Source organism: Phyllobates terribilis, unplaced genomic scaffold, assembly GCF_046119375.1.
Source record: "Phyllobates terribilis strain yellow unplaced genomic scaffold, ASM4611937v1 Scaffold_1__5_contigs__length_1240528914, whole genome shotgun sequence".
Lineage (NCBI taxonomy): Eukaryota > Metazoa > Chordata > Amphibia > Anura > Dendrobatidae > Phyllobates > Phyllobates terribilis.
The window spans coordinates 102,518,813-102,538,619 of record NW_027362761.1 but is presented as its reverse complement, the minus strand read 5'-3'; positions in this window follow the sequence as shown (position 1 = coordinate 102,538,619).

Below are 19,807 nucleotides of genomic sequence, written 5' to 3'. Positions count from 1 at the left end.
TCTTCAAAGTAGCCACCTTTTGCTTTGATGACTGCTTTGCACACTCTTGGCATTCTCTTGATGAGCTTCAAGAGGTAGTCACCGGAAATGGTCAACAATCTTGAAGGAATTCCCAGAGATGCTTAGCACTTGTTGGCCCTTTTGCCTTCACTCTGCGGTCCAGCTCATCCCAAACCATCTCGATTGGGCTCAGGTCTGGTGATTGTGGAGGCCAGGTCATCTGGCGTAGCACCCCATCACTCTCCTTCTTGGTCAAATAGCCCTTACACAGCCTGGAGGTGTGTTTGGGGTCATTGTCCTGTTGAAAAATAAATGATGGTCCAACTAAACGCAAACCGGATGGAATAGCATGCCGCTGCAAGATGCTGTGGTAGCCATGCTGGTTCAGTATGCCTTCAATTTTGAATAAATCCCCAACAGTGTCACCAGCAAAGCAACCCCACACCATCACACCTCCTCCTCCATGCTTCACGGTGGGAACCAGGCATGTAGAGTCCATCCGTTCACCTTTTCTGCGTCGCACAAAGACACGGTGGTTGGAACCAAAAATCTCAAATTTGGGCTCATCAGACCGAAGCACAGATTTCCACTGGTTTAATGTCCATTCCTTGTGTTCTTTAGCCCAAACAAGTCTCTTCTGCTTGTTTCCTGTCCTTAGCAGTGGTTTCCTAGCAGCTATTTTACCATGAAGGCATGCTGCACAAAGTCTCCTCTTAACAGTTGTTGTAGAGATGTGTCTGCTGCTAGAACTCTGTGTGGCATTGACCTGGTCTCTAATCTGAGCTGCTGTTAACCTGCGATTTCTGAGGCTGGTGACTCGGATAAACTTATCCTCAGAAGCAGAGGTGACTCTTGGTCTTCCTTTCCTGGGGTGGACCTCATGTGAGCCAGTTTCTTTGTAGCTCTTGATGGTTTTTGCAACTGCACTTGGGGACACTTTCAAAGTTTGCCCAATTTTTCGGACTGACTGACCTTCATTTCTTAAAGTAATGATGGCCACTCGTTTTTCTTTACTTAGTTGCTTTTTTCTTGCCATAATACAAATTCTAACAGTATATTCAGTAGGACTATCAGCTGTGTATCCACCTGACTTCTGCACAACACAACTGATGGTCCCAACCCCATTTATAAGGCAAGGAATCTCACTTATTAAACCTGACAGGACCCACCTGTGAAGTGAAAACCATTTCCGGTGACTACCTCTTGAAGCTCATCAAGAGAATGCCAAGAGTGTGCAAAGCAGTCATCAAAGGAAAAGGTGGTTACTTTGAAGAACCTAGAATGTAAGACATATTTTCAGTTGTTTCACACTTTTTGTTAAGTATATAATTCCACATGTGTTAATTCATAGTTTTAATGCCTTCAGTGTGAATGTACAATTTTAATAGTCATGAAAATACAGAAAAATCTTTGAATGAGAAGGTGTGTCCAAACTTTTGGTCTGTACTGTATATGTCTGTATATGTTTGTGTGTGTGCGTGACTGCATGCGTGACTGCGTGCGGCCTCCTGCTGAGTATAGTTGGTGCCGTGTGGCCTCCTGCTGTCTCTGGGGGGGCGCCGTGCGGCCTCCCACTATGTATAGATGGCGCCGTGCGGCCCCCCCACTATGTATTGATGGTGCCGTGCGGCCCCCTGCTGTGTATAGATGGCGCCGTGTGGCCCTCTGCTGTGTATAGATGGCGCCGTGAGGCCTCCTGCTGTGTATAAATGGCGCCGTGCGGCCTCCTGCTGTGTATAGATTGCGCCGTGCGGCCTCCTGCTGTGTATAGATGGCGCCATGCGGCCTCCTGCTGTGTATAGATGGCGCTGTGCGGCCTCTTGCTGTCTCTGGGGGGGCGCCGTGCGGCCTCCCGCTGTGTATAGATGGCGCCGTGCGGCCTCCCGCTGTGTATAGATGGCTATGTGCGGCCTCCTGCTGAGTATAGATGGCGCCGTGCGGGCTCCTGCTGTCTCTGGGGGGGTGCCGTGCGGCCTCCCGCTGCGTATAGATGGCGTCGTGCGGCGTCCTGCTTTGTATAGATGGCGCCGTGCGGCCTCCTGCTGTGTATAGATGGCTACGTGCGGCCTCCTGCTGAGTATAGATGGCACCGTGCGGCCTCCTGCTGACTCTTGGGGGGGCGCTCTGCGGCCTCCCGCTGTGTATAGATGGCGCCGTGCGGCCTCCCGCTGTGTATAGATGGCTACGTGCGGCCTCCCGCTGTGTATAGATGGCACCGTGCAGCCTCCCGCTGTGTATAGATGGCTACGTGTGCTCAATATTGAGTCATACAATTAATACAATACAATTAATTGAGTCATACAATTAATGTAAGGCTATGTGCCCACGATAAAGAAATGTTCCGGATTTTTTTTTAGCGTTTCTGCATCTCCCTGGCAGAAAAAATGCATGTGGATTTTACATGCGGATTGTACATGCGGATTTTACATGCGTTTTCCTGCCAGGGACATGCGAATGTGAAGCGTTCTTCACTTGCATTTCCGCATGCGAGTTGACAAGCGATTTTAGCATCACTTGGAAAGTGCTTGACAACTTGGTTACACTATATAAATCCATGCAACCGGCATGGATTTATATAGTGTGACCGTAAAAGAATGGTAAAAAATAAAAAATATATACTTACCTTCTGATGGCCTGCTGACGTCAGCGGTCGCGTGACCCGTCACATGACTAAATGACGTCACGACAGGTCCTTTTCAGACCATCGCGAGCTGCCGGCAAGCCAGGACGCATCGGATAAAGACACCGGGGGCCATTGGAAGGTAAGTATAATGTATATTTTTTATTTTATTCTTTTTTTTACAGGTTCTATGGTACCTGGGTCCGGAGGAGAGTCTCCTCTCCTCTAGACCTGGGTACCATCCACACATTGAAACGCATGGATTCCGCATCTACAGATGCAGGGATGCGGATTCCATGCGTTCTAATGCAAGTCAATGGCGGCAAAAATGCTGCACTTCCGCAAAATAATTGGTAATGCTGCGGATTTTTCCGCAGCAGAAATTTCCGCAGCATGTGCACAGCACATGCGGATTATCATTGGGGAACATGGCAGACCTTCTACCATGCGTTTTTTAAGCGTTTCTGCATCGGAATTGCCGCTGTGGAAACGCTTAAAAAACGCATAGTGGGCACACAGCATAAAAAAATATATTATAATTAATATTGTGCCAAATTAATTTCACGTGAACTATCACATGATCTATCACAGGGGATCATGTGACATGTCACGTGATAAATCAGGTGTGTGTGTGGGGGGGGCCCGCGCCTTCTAAACTGCCCGGGGCCCTTGCTACTCTTAATCCACCCCTGAGGACACCATACTACTGATTACATTGATACTTTTGGTGAAGAAATCCGCTTTGTTGTTCTTCATTAACCAATTCATGACCAGGCGATTTTCTGTTTTTTGGTGTTTGATTTTCCTCCCATAAATTTTTATTTTTCAATCCACATGACTGCATGATGGGCTTGTTTTTTTGAGGGACAAGTTGCACTTTTGAATGACACCACTTTTTTATCATGTGAAGCACTGGAAAGCGGGAAAAGCCAAATGCGTTCAAATTGCATACAAAATGCATTTCCACTATTGTTTTTTTTTTTTTTTTTTATTTATTATATTCACTATTTGGTAGCACTAACCTAGCAATATAATCCTCAAGGTCAGTATGATTACACAGATACCAAACATGTATAGCTTTTTTTTATTGGAGGATTTAAAAGTGGAAAGGTGTAAAAATAAAATGTTCTTGTGTCGCCATTTTCCGAGACCTGTAATGTTTTCAATTTTCGAGATATGGGGCTGTGTGAGGGTTTATTTTTTGCGGCTTCAGCTGACAATTTTATTAACATTATTTTTGGATACAATGTTTTGATTGCCTCTTATTGCAATGTTGTGGCTGCCCAAAAATTCTGGTGTTTCAATATTTTACTCATTATATCGTTAACAGACCTGATTAATTTATTTTATAGTTTCAAAGATAGGAATTTTACCAACACATACCAAATATGTTTATTTTTTTATCTATTTATTTTATTAATTTTTAATTGGTCAAAAGGGGGGGCGGGTGATTTGACCTTCTGAGTTTTATTTATTTTTTAAAAATTTTTGCTACTTTTTTTTCCACTTTTTACTATATTTAATAGTCCCCATAGGGAATATGAAGCTGAGATTGTCTGATGGCTTGAAACATGGTCTCCTATGAACGCCAGCTAAAGGCCGGGGTCTCACTAGTGTATGGCATCCGATGCTAGAGCATCAGATGCGATATGCTAATGACATTTGGCTCCTGCCTCTCGGCTCCCGCTCACAGCAATGTCAGTGCTCCGTACTCCGATCCTCTTGCACAGAGAGGATTGCAGCACAGCTGCAGAGGGGACGGAGAAATACATTTCTCCATCTCCTCTGTTTCTGGCATCGGCAGGAATTGCACTGCACTCGGGTGATATCTGAGTGCAGTGCGATGTTTCACACGCACCCATAGGCTTATATGGGTGCGTGCGGTCTGAATCCAGCATGCAATCGCAGCATGCTGCGATTTTTTTTCAGCCCGATCGCAATCCAATCAGAGTTGGAAAAAAAACGCCACTGAGCACACACTCCTAGGATTAAATTGGTCCGAATGCAATCTGATTTTTTATCGGATTGCATTCGCCCGATTTAATCGCAAGTGGGAGCGAGCCATAACACTGACTTTCATAGGAGAATCGTCATGACAAGCACAGAGGTCTTCAGCAGACCCCCGTCTGTCATGTCAACCCATTGGCATCCCTCGATCACGTCACAGGTGTGTCATTGGGTGTGTGGGATAAAGCGCCCCCCTGCTGACAATTGTTAAATGCCAATGTCAAAGATTGACAGCAACATTTAACAGGTTAACAGCCATGGGCTGTACTTTACTCCAACCATGGCTTTTAGAGGCACATGATGGCTGATTTATCAGCCATCATCTGCTGAGAAAGATGCGGGCTTGGCGTGATAGCCCACATCAAAGTCAGAGATATGACATATGATGTAAATGTACATAATATGTCATGAAGGGGTTAATCATAATTTTAAGTTTTATCCTGATTAGATTTCGGTGCATCGGGGCTGAACTGTACACTGGGTTTTCTCTTCCTTCCTGTCTGTGATTCTCCTGTTCCTCCCCCTGCTTTCGGTCTTTAAATACTAGGTCATTGCTTTTATAGTGACCAGTCTCATGTTTAAAAAAGAGATTTCAGACAGAGGAGGCTTGTCACTCAAAAAGCAGTAACCTGTCATTCATAGAGCGCAGGCAGGCGGAGAAGCCAGGGAATCGCAAATAGTGAGGAGGATACCAAGTCCACAGTCCAGCTCCTGTGCACTGAAATCTAATTAGCAGAGAACTTTAAATGGCGATTGAAGAAGAATAACAATAATGATTTCTTCACCAAATATATCAATGTAATCTGTATTACAGTGTCATTACAGCCATGCCTTTAATTTCCTTTACAAAATCGTGCTGACTGGTTCTCCTTAAAATGCACCTGTCAGCAGGATTGTGCTCAGTAAACCACATAAACTGTCAGGTGGACCACATTACACTGATTAAAATGATACCTTGTTTGATTTAATCCGTCCTGTGGTTTTTGTGTAATCTTTACTTTCAGTTTGGAGATAATGATATGCTCGTGCTCTGGGACAGCCTGTGGGGGGCGCTCTATCTGGTGCTCTGCTTACATATTTATCTGTATGCTCTTATGACAGCTCACTGTGCCTTCACTGACCTGCCTCCTAATTTACATAATTCATCTAGTAGTGCGGGGCTAGGTAAAATAGGAGGCAGGTCAGTGAAGGCACAGTGAGCTCTCATAAGAGCATACAGATGAATATGAAAGCAGAGCACCAGATAGAGCTCCCCCACAGGCCGCTCACGAAGCACGAGCATATCATTATCTCCAAACTGAAAGTAAAGGTTACACAAGAACCACAGAACGGATTTCATCAACCAAGGTGTCATATTAATCAGTGTAATGTCACCCACCTGACAGTGTATGCAGTTTACTGAGCACAATCCTGCTGACAGGTGCACTTTAAGCCACATGCAGATGTGAGTGATTTTTTTGTGTACAAAAATTAAACAACAGCGTTTTGGATCTGATTTTGATCAGTGTTTGGTCAGTGTGTCAACTTTTATCAGTTTTTATCATCAGGGATTTTTTAATATGAAAAAAAAATTGCAAATCTTCTCTTGCCCATTGCAATATTAAAAATGGACAGCACGCCGATGGCATTTGTGTGCTTTCTGTAATTTTCCCGGCCCTACAGACTTGAATGCACGATTTTGTATCGGATTAAAATCAGATGTCTCAGTGATTTTTTCGTGGACACAGAGTCCAAGAAAAAACACGGACATTTGAACAGCACTATAATTAGTATATGTTATATCAGTGCAAAACATGAATAAAACACAAATGTGAATCACGGACATCTGAATGAGGTTTAAGGCTGTGTAATTGATCCCAAATGCATTTTGGACATGAGCCAATAGTATAGTAAATATTCCCTGCTAGTGATTGGATTAAATGACAGTGGTACAAGTAATCAAAGAAGGCTAACAGTCTACAGCTATATTATATTTACCACAGCTCTATCTTGTCACATGCCTATCACAATGTTTTACTTGTTCATCAGCTCAATGGCAAATTTAATCACATGACCAGGAAAGATTGTGAACTCATTCAGACGTCCATTTATTCATATGTTGAAAAAAAAATTAAACAATTTTCATCAGTATTTTGGATCAGGTATTCACCATTGTTTGGTCAGTGTGTCAGATTTTACCATCAGCGTGTCATCAATGATTTTTATATATGCGAAAACAAAAAAGAAAAAAAATGCAAAAAATATTACCTCTAAGTTTAAAAATTGAAATCACAAAGATTGCATAAAGTGTATATATATTTCACGTATAAACAGGAGCTGAGGTGCATCTACACTGCAAAGTTATCTAGATTGAAAGTTACCAGGCATGCTTGTTTCCCAATAATTGTGCAGTGTAAACAGGCTGTCGATGAGCCGATGAACAAGAAAACCACTTGATCGTCAGGTGAAATGATCTTTCGGTTTGGTTCATTGATTTCAGAAGCCTATTTTCTTAGTCTATGCATACCGAAAGATCTATTACTGACTGCTCAATGTGCATCTAAAGTGGGACATGACTGTCTACACAGGCTATTAAACGAATGCCGACAAACATGTTGCTAAACGCTGCTGGTCATTGTACACCACCAGCTAGCTGGTGCAAACCCAGCTTTAATCTTGTTATAGCATGAGCTGGTTATTGAAATAAACAGTGCAGTAAGAATAAAAATCTAAAACAAAAAGCAATAATTGATCAAGAGGTATTAAAAAAGATAGAGTCTAATGCAATTGAACAGATATTTTAAAAACGTTGTCACGCTTGCTTCTATCAGTCAAAAAGCCTTTGAATACTCTAAATCCTTAATCAGTATACAGCCTAAGACCCCAATGACTCTACATAGAAGTGTTAGTCCAGATAAATCCTCCAAGATTTGAAGATCCCTGGCACTTCCTTGTGTTTTCCCTGCCCTTTGTCCTCTTCTCCATGATGTCATTATTGAAGTTTTACACTCACCATGCAAGCTCCAAGTTGACATTGACAGTTTCAGCGCTTTAACATTGACTCTGGAGATTTCTTAGCTTTGAAGCTATTTGGCCTTGAGCAGAAAATTCTCTCTTTTTTCCAGAGCTCACACTGGCTCGTAATCTCTGAGAAAGGGCTTTTAGATTTAGTGCAGCCTTGGGTGATTTCTCAAAAAAGAGAAAGATAGACTTATTCACATTGAAATAAAATGCAGACTTCATTAAATTACATGACAGACACAGCAAAAAATGGCATGATAGACATTTTCTGTAATAAAAGAATAGTGCAGATTGCAGGTCGCCATAATGCCTATTGCCTATATGCAGTTTTCTTGTGACCAAATAGAATGGGACAGTCATATGCATTTATTTTTAGCAAAACCATGCCACCATGCTGTTATAAAAAAGTTTAACTACAGAGAAATATGGGTAATACAGTTAAAGAAATACTATATATCAGCTGGGATTAGGTAGGGTTATACGCACACCGCTAGGTTCAGATAGGGCGAGACGGGTTTCATAAATTCGTTCCAATCCTGGGGGAACCATTACTCAGGGCGACCATAGGCTGCAGCTTCTCTCAGGCACACGATAGATTCAGTTGCTGGCCAGACACATCTGACAAGAGTCTTTTTCAACAGTTTAAAAGTAGAATTTAATCTAAAGCACGGCCAGCGCAATTCAGGGATATTACAGCAACAATCTTCATTACAGTACAGTCTCATAAACGTCAGTCTCTTTAGTAGCATAATTAAGCATAGATTAGATCTCTTGGCAGCACATTTCTATGTATAAACAGCAGGCTTTTCCTTCATGAGGACTCACTAGTACACAACATTCTTTATCCTGCATGGAGATGAAGGGGGGAGGGTTTGATGAGGGAGATGATCCCTGTGACACAATTCCTTCAAGTCCTTATCTTCCTGCCCAATAATACTCTGCACTGTTAGTTCAGGGAGTTTATCTGACCTGTGTTTAGTTTCTCTCCTGATCTGAATCCTGTTCAGTTGCCTTCTGTCAGATCCAGATAACACACCTCCTTTCTCTAAGGCTCCAGCCAGAACAGTAAGCAATTTCCCCACAATCCCACTGGGGCTCTGCTAAAACACTCCCTGTCTCCTGTGACTGTGTTAACCCCTCAAGCTGCTGGATGCTTCTGAAGGACAATACTTCCTGTCTCTTGTGACTGTTTTAACTCTTATAGTTGCTGGATGCTTTTGAAGCAACAGCACTACTTCTGCATGTCACACTAGACTAGCAAAGTGAACTCAATGACCCAGTCACTATTAATGCCGGAAATCATGTAAAAGTCCTCTGACTATTTCTTGGTATAAAGTTTTAAATTGAAAAGTGGAGTTTTTTGAGAACAAAAGTCTTATGATCTCTGGGTCATTAGTATTTCACATTAATGCATCTTTACAATAGTCAAACAAGATGATAGAAATGGAGAAACTTTGCCCTGGAGATGAGCAGATTTATCGGCGGAGGATCGAGTTTGAGTGGAATTTCCTTAAAGGGAATTTGTCAGCAGGTTTTTGCTATATAATCTGAGAGAAGCATAATATAGAGCAAGAAAGTCTGATTCCAGGGATGTGTCACTTACTGGGCTGCTTGGTGCAGTTTTCATAGAGTTAAACTGTGTGTAACCCAGCCGACACCCCTGATTGGCAGCTTCCTTTGTACGCTGAGCAATGTAAGCAAGCTGCTATTCAGTGGTGGGTGCGGGGTTACACAGATTAGCCTGACTGGGCTGCATGTGAGCTGTCATCCGGCAGTGTTAATCGAATCCTGATAAAATGCTTATTAGATTGAAACTATAAAACAGAGACTAATAAGTGATACATCCCTGGATTGAGGCTCTAATGCCCTATATGTTGGACCTCTCAGATTCAATGGCAAATACCTGCTGACACGTTCCCTTTAAGTTTGAAATTGCACATGAATACAAATATTTCGAGATTCGATTTGTGGTTTGCAAAAAAAAAAAATCCAGCACCATTTCCCACACTGCTGAAGCATCAGAGAATATCCTAATGTCATTTTGAGTGGCTCCACAGGCATGCCCATAATGCCCTGCAGCTATGACATCTTATGGATTATCATATGTTGTACAGTGATGGTCAGTTCCTGGGCCATCACAGAGCAGCGGTTCCCAGACCATTTCTGAAGAAGGCAGCGCCCAAGCACGCTTTGGGACTCATGCCATTGCAATTATACAGGCACATTTTGGTATGGGTCTATTTTTTCACTTTATATAATCTGTTGAGTATTTAGAGTCATCTTAATGTTATTTGGAATTAGGCACTTTATCTTATTCTGATAGGCAATGGATCAATATTGTAGCTATATATCTTATGTTTTATACCCTGATCCACATACTTCTATCCAAGTAGTATATGATACAAATTACACTGACACTTGCTCACCTACCATATCACATGGTGTATTATGACTATGCATGCACTTATATTATATCTTGCAATTACATCGTTGTTAGTGATGAGCGAGCACTAAAATGCTCGGGTACTCATTGCTCGGGTTGAGCACATTGAAATGCTTGAGTGCTCGGTCCGAGTAACGAACCCAATGTAAGTCAATGGGAAAGCATTTTTCCTGGAAGCATTTCTGACTCCCAGGTCACTACTGTCAACAATGTTGTCAGAATATTACGCCACGCTTACGGACTCACAATAAAACATTCAAAAATGAAATAAAAATGGATTTTCCTGGGAAAAATGTTAAGGAACATCATTTCCAGACTACTGACTCGTATATAAGGCAAACTAAATAACCAAGTACAAAAATGCTTCTCCATGGGCTAAGTTTACCCTTAGCGTTTTTGATGCGTTTTTGCACTTTTGCATTGTTTTCAACGATGATCAAACACATCCTGTTTCATTTATGAAGGAGGGACGCTGAAAGTTACAAACACTATTTATATTGGGCTATCAGGCGGCACTTACTATTCTTAAAGGGCCAGCAGTCGTCTCTCACTATTGTTAGAGGGCCATCAGCCGGCTATGCTTTGTTGTCCCCATTGTTAACAAGTGGGTCTTCTATACTATTATTGCGTATGCAGTTGGGGTGCCAAAAATTTGGACGCACCCCAATACCCCTTTGAAGAGACATAAAGGAGGGCCTCAGTAATAAAAAATGTTCCCATTATAAAGGAGTGGGTCTCCTATAGTGGTAATACCCATGCAGTGACTACAAGGGCTGCCAAAATTTGAGAAAAACCCCAATACCAATTTAAAGACCCACAGAGAAGGGCCACAGTAATGACATGTTCCCATTAGAAAGGAGAGAGTCTGCTATACCGTTTTAGGGTATACAGTTAGTCCAACGGCTGCCAAAATTTAGGAAAAACCCTACTGACAATTTAAAGACAAATAGAGCTGGGCCACAGTAGCGACACGTTCCTATTAGAAAGGAGAGGGTCTACTATACAGTTATAGAGTATGCAGTTAGTCCAACGGCTTCCAAAATTTGGGAAAAACCCTACTAACAATTTAAAGACACATAAAGCTGGCCCACAGTAACGAGTACGACATATTACCATTAGAAAGGAGAGGGTCTGCTATACAGGTATAAGGTATGCAGTGAGTACAGCGGATGCCAAAAATTTGAAGGCACTCCAATGTCCCTTGCAAGAGATGAAGAGGTCGGAGGGCCTCCTGAAAACAATGTTACCATTATTATTAGGAAGTGGGTTTCCCATACTGTTTGCCTATGCATTGAATGCAGTGGCTGCCAAAAATTTGGAGGCATTCCAATGTCTCTTGCGATAAATGTAGATATGGTGATATGGTAGATATGGTGGTGATATGGTGGTGGAGGAGGAGGATGAGAAAAAGGAGGTGGACAAGAGCAAATAGAAAAAAATCAGGAAGCGTATACCCATGTCTTGGTGTGAAGACAGAGGTGCATGGGAATAGAGATAGAGCTCCCAAAAAAGACACTTTATTTGAGTTTATGTTATGCTGCTATCATTCAGAGGTTTTAAGAAGTCTGGCAAAATCCAGCCCCTGTTCATTTTTATAAGAGTCAGCCTGTCAGCATTTTCAGTTGATAGGCGGATGCGCTTATCAGTTATAATTCCACCAGCGGCACTAAAAACCCACTCTGACAAAACACTAGCGGTAGGGCAGGCCCTCCAAGGCATAGAGAGCCAGTTCATTCCACGTGTCCAGCTTAGATACCCAATAATTATAAGGCACAGAGGAATCATGGAGTATGTTGGTACGGTCGGCACGGTAATCCCTCAGCATCTTCCAAAACCTCCTTGTGAGAGTACCCCGCGCCTCAGGGCCTGAGCGATGGGAGGGTCTGAAAAAACTGTACCAAGACTTTGACATTGTTCTCCTGCCTCTGCTGGATTGGAGTTGTGTCTCTCTCATCTGTACTCATTGGTTATCCAATGAACTGTGACCTCTGCCGCCAGCGTTTTCAGATGGGAATTTTTTAAAATAACAACAAGGGCCTTCTCCTACTGCCCCATTTTTTTAGGCCTGTCCTGCATGGGAATAAGTGTCACCAACCAATAGTGACTGTCACCCAAAATTTAGACAACGCGAGGGGCACAGGAATGGCAGCGTAACATAAAGTCGGCCATGTGTGCCAGACTGCTAACAGGCAAGACTTCCGTGTCCTCAAAAAAGAGGATGACTGACCATGTTCTCCACCTCATCCTCTTCCTCCTTCCTGTCCCAGCCCATCCACGCTGAACAGAAGGTATGACAATTGTGCAGGTAGTACCATCTATAGCGCAGGAAACTATCTCCTGTTCTTCCTCCTCCTCTTCCTCATTATCACCCAATCGATGTTGGAAAGAGATGAGGCTGGGCTGTGTGGAATCACCCTGTATGGTTCCTTGCCTCCATCTCACCGTGCTCCGCCTGCAATGCATCCTCTTTAATTGTGAGCAGAGAGCGTTTCAGAAGACAGAGAAGCGGGATGGTGACGCTAATTATGGCATCATTGCCACTCACCATCTTGGTGGAGTCCTCAAAGTTTTGGAGGATGGTACATATGTCAGACATCCATGTTCACTCCTGAGGTCTTATGTGTGGAGTCTGACCTGAGTACCGATGGCCTTGTTGATGCTGGTACTCAACAACTGCCCTCTTCTGCTCTCAAATCCTTCCCAACATCTGCAATGTAGATTTCCAATGCGTGGGGAAACCACACATCAGTCGGTGAGCGGGAAGCTGCAAACGCTGCTGAAGCACAGAAAGGGCGGCGGAAGCTGTAGCTGACTTTCTAAAATGGCCACACAGGGGGCGTACTTTGACAAGCAGATCCAAGTAGGTTTTGAGATACCGCTGAACCACGAGGTTAAGCACATAGGCCAGGCATGGTATGTGTGTGAGCTCACCTCACTTCAGAGTCGCCACCAGGACCTGGCCATTGTCACACATGACCATGCCTGGCTGTAGGGTCAGCGGTGTCAGCCACAGATCTGCCTGCTCTTTCAGAGCTGTCCACAACTCTTCAGCATTGTGCGGTTTGTCACCTATGCATATTAGCTTCAACACAGCCTGTTGCCGCCTGGCAGAGGCAGTGCTGCAGTGCTTCCAGCTTGTGACTGATGTGGTCATTTCGGAGATGGAGGCTGATGAAGAGGAGGAGGAGGTGCAGAAGCTGTAGGATGTGGGGGCAACCCTGATTGACCTAGGGCCCGCAATCTTCGGTGTCGGGAGGACGTGTTCTGTCCCAATGTCCGACTGGGTCCCAGCTACCACTATATTAACCCAGTGTGCCATCAGTGATATGTACCGTCCTTGCCCACAAGCACTTGTCCACGTGTCCATGGTTAGGTGGACTTTCCCAGTAACTGCATTGTTGAGGGCACGGCTAATGATGTGGGACACATGTTTGTGTAATGCAGGGCCGGTGTTGAAGGCACACTGGGAGAAATAGTGGCTGCTGAGGACCAAGTACCAGGAGACGGCCGCCGCCATCAGGTTGGCGAAAGCTTCCATCTCCATGACAACATTTTGAGCGTAAGGATTCGCGAAATGTGTGAATTTAATAGTGTGGCCTGTGGCTGCGTATTTGCGCTTGCATTCCAAGGACTGGGGTAGGGACAACTGAGCGCTGCGCTGGGACAAGGACATGGACGTGCTTGCTGATGGTGCTAGTTGAGAGTGTGCAATGACAGGTGAAAGGCGGGAGGCATCTTGACATGTGCCATGCTCAGGGGTTTGGCGTGCATGCACAACAGCAGAAGAAGCAGTCGTGTCACCGCAGACCCTGTTTCTGTACTCTGGTGTTTGGCCCTTTTACACTGTGTTCCAAATTATTATGCAAATAATATTTTCTTAGATTTTCCCAAATTACCTATATGAATTGCAGTCATTGTAATTTTCCAGTCAAATAACTATTAGAGTACAATTGAAAGGTTTTTGTACAAACTGCCTATGATAACATTATATTTTTAAAAAAATAAAAAACTCAAACTGCACTCAAAATGCATGTTCCAAATTATTATGCACAGCAGAGTTTTCAACCTTTTCATTTTAATAAAGAACAAAAAAATGGTCATTTTTGAAATTATAAGCATTAGCAGGTTATTACAAACTGAAATCAAACAGTTTTCAACTCAAAACTTTACATTTGAACATAGGACCGCTTGTTCGAAAGGAGCTTCTGAACTCTCTCGTCCATTGAATTTGTCAGGTTTTGGATGGTTTCTGCTTCAATTGTTTTGCATGAGGACATAATACCCTCCCAGAGCTGTTGCTTAGATGTGAACTGCCTCCCGCCATCATAGACACTCCTTTTGATGATGCTCCAGAGGTTCTGAATGGGGTAGAGGTCAGGGGAGCATGGGTGCCACACCATAAGTTTGTCCCCTTTTATGCCCATAGCAGCCAGAGATGCAGATGTGTTATGTGCAGCATGAGACGGAGCATTATCATGCATGAAATGATCTCGATGGTCCAGATGGATGGAGTGGAGGATGGCTGGTTGATGGACACCCCATGCAAACACGGCTACGGCGCTAATAAGGAGGAGGTGGGCTGGAATCATGGGGAGAGAGATTGTCGGCCCTTTTAGGATCCCTGAAGGGGTAAAGATGAACTCCATAATGTATGTTGAGTTTCTCAAACAGCACTTCCTTCCACGGTTCAAGAAGAAGAACCGTGCATTCCGCAGCAAGATCATTTTCATGCATGAAAATGCCCCGTCTCATGCTGCACATAACACAGCATACTCAGCGAAAGGGTTAGCAAAACATACTCGCTCATCACTACTAGTGATGAGCGAATGTGCTTGCCACTGCTCAGTACTCGCCCGAGCATCTCACTGCTCGAGATGCTCGGCGCTCTGAGAATATTTCCTGGTTGCTCGGGCGGGAGCTCGGGTCCCCTCCCTGCATGTTTAGCGCTCTTTAGAGAGCCAATGAACATGCAGGGATTGCCTGCGACACATACTAATGCCATAGCCATGTTAGTTGTGGCATTATAGTGTGGGATCAGTTGTCTATGGGCACTCGGCATGGTGGGATGTAGAAGGATCAGGGTGAGGAATATGCGGTCCAGACTCACGGCTACTGAGATTTGACCGTCTGGAAGACAGGGTGGTGGTGGTGGTGGCTAAGTGACTGGAAGCATTATCTGCTATCCAACCAATAACCTTTTCACACTGCTCTGTGTTGAATAGTGGTGTTCTGTGGGCCCCTATTAATTGGGACTGGAAGTTCGAGCGAGAAGATGTGGGTGTTTGTTGTTGAACAATTTCAGCTTGCCCAACGCCTTGGCCTCTGCATGCACCATCACCATCACATCCAGTTCCCCGTCCCTTGCCACGCGCCTTGCCCATTTTAAATGGAGGACAATATCTTCCATGCTCACTGCAAAAGGCTGAATTTGGAGCGAACTTATATGTGATCCGTCTGACGGACAAACCACAGTTTTAAATAGCTGGCCTGCAGGTAACTATTTTTAACAGCGCCGACCTCGTGTCAACTGACTGATGAGCATGGCGGCACCAGGTCTAATATAGACCTGATGACGCTGTGCGGCCAGCCAATCACTGTAATGCCACAACCAACGTGGGTGAGGCATTACAATGTGTGGCAGACAATCCCTGCATGTTGATTGGCACTCTAAAGAGCGCCAAACATGCAGGGAGGAGACCCGAGCTCCCGCTGAGCAACCTTGGAAATACTAGCGCCGAGCATCTCGAGCATTGAGATGCTCGGGCGAGCACCGAGCAGTAGCGAGCACCGAGCAGTAGCGAGCATGCTCACTCATCACTATTTATAACATTTAGACATGAAACTGAAAAATTAACTTATTTTTCCAGTGAAATATTGTTTTAGCCCCTAATTTGTGTTTTTCTCAAAGAGTAACAGGAAAAAATGGAATCCATTATTTGTCACTCAATTTCTCCCAAATGCGGAATGCATGGCAAGGGTCAGAAATGAAAGAGGGCAATTTAATTTTTGGAGCATAAATTTGGCTGGAATAGATTGTGGACGCGATGTCACATTTGTAAAGACTCTGAGGTGCCAGAACTGCAGAAACCCCCATAAATAACACCATTTTAGAAACTATACACCTCAGGAAATTGAACTAGGTGTGTGTTGGACATTTCTTTTTACTAATTATTTATTTATTGAACAGTAAACAATAAGCAATGTGATGACCAAGTTGTGTAATACATTAGTAGGTATTACAAACAATGCCACAGGAACAATTATAACAAAATATACCTAGAAATCAGAGAATGTCGACAAACTGGTTCAAACTGGATTGTCCAGAGTATTATAAGAAATCGAATAGGAATCAAGTTATAAAAGCAATATGGTATGAAATATTGAGTATAAGGACCAAACTGTGTAAGGTGGTGACTGGAAAGGGTGGGGGTTGGAGGGGAAGCAGGTTAGAAAGGATGAGATGACAGCTGTATGTTTTGATTTGACTAGGTTGAGGTCCCGTCTGTCCAGAGTTTCCATATGTCCCCTCCTAAATGTTAACCATAATCTGCTCCTGCATATTCATCTGTATCCACATCTTCCATGCACCAAATACCACACAGTAACTGCACTTAGTTAACTACTTGCTGATGACCGGATCACGCAGCTGAAATATGAAAACCCTAATTTATCTTAATGGTGGCTGGATCATACATAACAGCATGTTCTGCCTATTATGTCTCTCTATTTCCTTATAGATTGTAAGCTTCCGAGCAGGGCCCTCACTCCTCGTGTAACTGTATAAGCGCTTTACATTGTATTGTTTTTATTGTCTGTACATGTGCCTACTTACAGTGGGTGCGGGAAGTATTCAGACCCCTTTAAATTTTTCACTTTTTGTTTCATTGCAGCCATTTGGTAAATTCAAAAAAGTTCTTTTTTTTCTCATTAAAGTACACTCTGCACCCCATCCTGACTGAAAAAAAACATAAATGTAGACATTTTTGCAAATTTATTAAAAAAGAAAAACTGAAATATCACATGTTCATAAGTATTCAGACCCTTTGCTCAGTATTGAGTAGAAGCACCCTTTTGAGCTAATACAGCCATGAGTCTTCTTGGGAATGATGCAACAAGTTTTTCACACCTGGATTTGGGGATCCTCTGCCATTCTTCCTTGCAGTTCCTCTCCAGTTCCGTCAGATTGGATAATGAATGTTGGTGGACAGCTATTTTCAGGTCTCTTCAGAAATGCTCAATTGGGTTTAGGTCAGGGCTCTGGCTGGGCCAGTCAAGAATGGTCACAGAGTTGTTCTGAAGCCACTCCTTTGTTATTTTAGCTGTGTGCTTAGGGTCATTGTCTTGTTGGAAGGTGAACTATCGGCCGAGTCTGAGGTTCAGAGCACTCTGGAAGAGGTTTTCATCCTGGATATCTCTGTACTTGGCTGCATTCATCTTTCCTTCAATTGCAACCAGTCGTCCTGTCCCTGCAGCTGAAAAACTCCCCCATAGCATGATGCTGCCACCACCATGTTTCACTGTTGGGATTGTATTGAGCAGGTGATGAGCGGTGCCTAGTTTTCTCCACACATAACGCTTAGAATTATCACAAAGTTCTATCTTCATCTCATCAGACCAGAGAATCTTATTTCACATAGTCTGGGAGTCCTTCATGTGTTTTTGAGAAAACACTCTCTGGGCTTTCATATCTCTTGCACTGAGGAGAGGCTTCCATCGGGCCACTCTGCCATAGAAGTCTGACTGGTGGAGGGCTGCAGTGACAGTTGACTTTGTGGAACTTTCTCCCATCTCCCTACTGCATCTCTGGAGCTCAGCCACAGTGATATTGGGGTTCTTTTTACCTCTCTCACCAAGGCTCTTCTCCCATGATTGCTCAGTTTGGCTGGATGGCCAGGTCTAGAAAGACTTCTGTTGGTCCCAAACTTCTTCCATTTAAGGATTGTGGAGGCCACTGTGCTCTTAGGAACCTTGATTAATGCAGAAATTCTTTTATAACCTTGGCCAAATCTGTGCCTTGCCACAATTCTGTCTCTGAGCTCCTTGGGCAGTTCCTTTGAGCTCATGATTCTCATTTGGTCTGACATGCACTGTGAGCTGTGAGTTCTTATATTTAGTCAGGTGTGTGCCTTTCCAAATCAAGTCCTACCAGTTTAATTCAACACAGCTGGACTCCAATGAAGGAGTAGAACCATCTCAAGGAGGATCACAAGGAAATGGACAGCATGTGGCTTAAATATGAGTGTCTGAGCAAAGGGTCTGAATACTTATGACCATGTGATATTTCAGTTTTTCTTTTTTAATAAATTTGCAAAAATTTCTACATTTCTGTTTTTTTTCATTCAAGATGGGGTACAGAGTGTACTTTCATGAGAAAAAAAATGAACTTTTTAGAATTTACCAAATGGCTGCAATGAAACAAAGAGTGAAAAATTTAAAGGGGTCTGAATACTTTCCATACCCACTGTAATTGTAAAGTGCTGCGGAATATGTTGGCACTAAATAAATAAAAGTTATTATTATTATATATTATATTTTAAGGAACTTTGGATGTGTGTGAGTTTCACAATTGTAAAGTTCCTTAAGGTGGAGTATCTAATTAATTTTTTTTATCCATTCTGAGTGAGTAGGGGGCGCTTCCAGTTTCCAATGGAGGGGAATTAGGTGTTTAGCCGCTCCTAGCAGAAGTACTAGCAAATAATGTTTTTTGGGTTTAAAATGATTTGATGTGCATAATAGTAAGACTTTTGCAGGGGTAAGAGTATGCTTAATGAGACCTCATTTTTGTAAAGTCGACTCTATCTATGCTCAGAATGTTTTTATTTTAGGAGAGATTCAAAGAATATGTGATAGCGTGCCTTTATGGGTGTCACACCTCCAGCATAGATTTGTTTCTGATAAGCCAAAAAGATTTAGAAGTTCTGGGTTTCTGTACTAACAGGACAAGACTTTAGATGAGTTTTCTTTCAGGAGTATGCATCTGGAAAAACCATGGGAATTAGATATAATATACTTTACATCAATGTCGGATAAGGAAATACTCAGTTCTTTTTCCCATGAGAGTAAAAAAGTTGGTTCATGAGAAGTTGTTCATATTAGGTGATTACTAGTGATTAGTGATGAGCGAGTATGTTTTGTTAACCCTTTCGCCAAGTATGCTTGGGCGAGCACCGAGTAGTTACAGCTGCTCGGTGTTATGTTTGAATCACTCCCATGTGCATGATTTGTGACTGTTTGACAGATTTAATACATGTGAGGAATGTCTACTTCTTACACATTCCTCACATGTATTAGAACTGTCAAACAGTCGCAAATCATGCACACGGGAGTGGTTCAAACATAACACCGAGTAGCTGTAACTACTCGGTGCTCGCCTGAGCATACTCGGCGAAAGGGTTAGCAAAACATACTCGCTCATCACTACTAGTGATGAGCGAATGTGCTCGCCACTGCTCAGTACTCGCCCGAGCATCTCACTGCTCGAGATGCTCGGCGCTCTGAGAATATTTCCTGGTTGCTCAGGCGGGAGCTCGGGTCCCCTCCCTGCATGTTTAGCGCTCTTTAGAGAGCCAATGAACATGCAGGGATTGCCTGCGACACACTCTAATGCCATAGCCATGTTAGTTGTGGCATTATAGTGATTGGCTGGCCGCACAGCGTCATCAGGTCTATATAAGACCTGGCGCCACCATGCTTGTCACAGTCTACCCTGGAAACAGGCAGTGTAGGGAGAGATGCTG